This window comes from Ipomoea triloba, chromosome 9 (assembly GCF_003576645.1).
Source record: "Ipomoea triloba cultivar NCNSP0323 chromosome 9, ASM357664v1".
Taxonomy (NCBI): Eukaryota; Viridiplantae; Streptophyta; class Magnoliopsida; order Solanales; family Convolvulaceae; genus Ipomoea; species Ipomoea triloba.
This window is the reverse complement of record NC_044924.1, coordinates 26,915,634-26,918,602: the sequence shown is the minus strand read 5'-3', so window position 1 is coordinate 26,918,602 and position 2,969 is coordinate 26,915,634.

Here is a 2,969-nt window from a genome sequence, read left to right as displayed (position 1 = left end):
TCTTCGACAACGCCTAGTGATAGCAGAATTGCTTCCCCCTCAGTGCATGCCTCGAACCCACCACCTCTTGTATAAAGGGAAAAGTTTGATGCAACTGGACCACAAGGTCCTTGACGTTAAAATACTAGTTAATTGTATTTTTGGTCCTAGATTTATTGGTGACATCCCACTTTTAGTAGTTTTTTTTTTTCTCTAGAAGATTCTCTCTTGATCCTAATATTATTGTGGCATGACCAATTTGGATCCTTTATCAATAAAACCATTTAAACACCCTTAAATATAATGACATTCCGGTCACAAAATGTTGATGAGAGCTGAATGAATTATATTGAATGGGATAGTTCAAAGATTCAGATTACAGGGATATATATAATGAGAGAATCTCACAGACTAGAATAGGGAATCACAGGAAGCCTAGAATAGGTAGTCATAATCTGACTCAAATACATAGAGCCCTTCTGCTCTTTGTTTTGAACCGTACGTTGGTCTGAATCGGCAACAATTATTATAAATAATAATTATCATGAACCCTGCTGGCTAACTGATACCAGATGAAAGCTGTATGAATTATATTGAATGGGATAGTTCAAAGATACAGATTACATGATATATATAATGAGAGAATCTCACACAAACTAGAATAGGGAATCACAGGAAGCCTAGAATAAGGAGTCTGACTCAAATACATAGAGTCCTAATAATATTGATGTTGACAAGTGAGACCCATAGAATATAATGAAGATAACTAATCATTCATTGCCACATGACCCACGTCAGGGAATAAAAGTGAGGGAGTCAACCCACTTTCTATATAAAAAAAAAGATAAAAAATGTTCTTGTATTTAACGTCATTTCAACGATTTTGTTGACAGAAAATAAAAAATGATCATGCAACAATAATATTAAGACAAAAAATGAAATTAACTCCTAAAAATAATAAATGAGCCCTAAAAGAGATAATCGAACGTATGGAGCATGATTTTTCGTATGGTTAAACTCACCGCATGCATAAGATCTTCATATGGTTTAATTATCTAGTACTCATCTTCACCCTCGCAGAGTAGTTGCGGATCTCCCCGTCACCAAAATAAATAAATAAAAAGAAGAGAGAATAAGAAATGAATAAAAAAAACAATTTAACTTCAGGCAAAATGAAATGTCAAAAGTATTCCATGTTTAATTTGCCTACGTTACTTGGCAATAATTTATATTTTTCTAAACATTAGCCAGAATTTTTTTAAGGACACAGTGTAAAGGGAAAAGAATAGCCAATACAAAATAGATATATGTACACAATAACATATATTAAAGATAATTTATAATTATTTGAAGTTAGCAATGTTTTATTTTTAACAATCTCCCATTAATAAAAAATATGTATAAGAATATATAAAAAATACAAAAAAAAATAAAATAAAAAATATGTATAAGAATATATAAAAAATACAAAAAAAAAATTGATGCAGTTATTTGGTTATTGGTGGGATTATTACATTGGCTTACGTTGCTTGAATAAAGGCAATTATTTAGTGTCGACTATGTTACATATTATAAAGATAGATTATTCATATATACGTATTCTTTTACATATTTATTTTTATTACATATTCAAATTTTATTTTTAGTGAAGGGAATATTGACTGACAACTAACATATAAAATCCATAATTGTGGCGTACAAGAAATGTCACCACCCACCATAAATTACTCCGTATAACATCATCTTGACCAAGCTAACAAAGTATGGCGAATATGCTAGCAACAACAATATAATGCATCCAGGTTACGTTGGTTACGTCCATCATTTAATTCACTCTTATAAAATCACTAGGTATAATACTCACATTGTGGGTGTGATTAAATTAATGTCTAATATGTAAATTAAAATAAGTAAATAATTAAGGGAAAATGTACAAATAGACCACTGAACTATTTGGGACATAGCAATTAAGCCATCTAACACAAATAAGCTCCACAATTATCCACGAACCTGGCAAAAAATGCAATTGACATTTTTAGCAGGTTAGCAACAGGTTTTTGCTGATTAGAATGCAAAGTGCTTATTTTATTTTTAATATTAATATTAATATTAATATTATTATTATAATAATAAAATATAAAATAAAATAAACACATGGCATCCTAAACAATAGAAACATGTTGTTAACCTGTTAAAAATGCTAATTGCACTTTTCTACTGGGTTCGTGGATGATTGTGGAGCTTATTTGCGTTCGACGGCTTATTAATTGCTATGCCCCAAATAGTTCAGTGGCCTATTTGTACATTTTCCCAATAATTAATGTTGATAGTTTAATATAGGATGGAACAGGATCCACCATAAACTAGGTTTGGATGTATTGAATGAGGGGTAGGAAAAGAGTATTTTATTTATTACTCGAAACACTAGGCCCAAAGGAATATATACATTATCCGAAATAACGGCACAAAGAATAAATAAATATAGCGCAAGAAATGGACTACAAGTGATATTGTAGTTGTTGTAAGAAGTAAAGACCAAGCACCACTGGAATATTGGACTAGGTGTAGTGTAGTGTAGTGTTCAGAAAAGTCATCATATCCAAATGGAAGATAGGTAGGAGTGTGCATTCGGTTAACCGAACCGAATTAATTGAAATTTAAAAATCTTTAACCGTTAACCGAACCGAAGTTTGTGTTACCGAATTAACTGAACTAAAATTTTTTTCGGTTAACCGAACTTTTTAAACGTAAAATATAAAATTCTAAAAATAAAACCTAAAATAATAAATCCAATTAAAATAAAATACAAATAATCCATAACTTCAAATATTCAAACATCCATAACTTCAAATCTTCAATCCAATTAGTATTTAATATTTATATTTAATTAATTAATTAATTATATATATATATATATATATATATATATATATATATATATATATATATATATATATATATATATATATATATATATATATATATATATA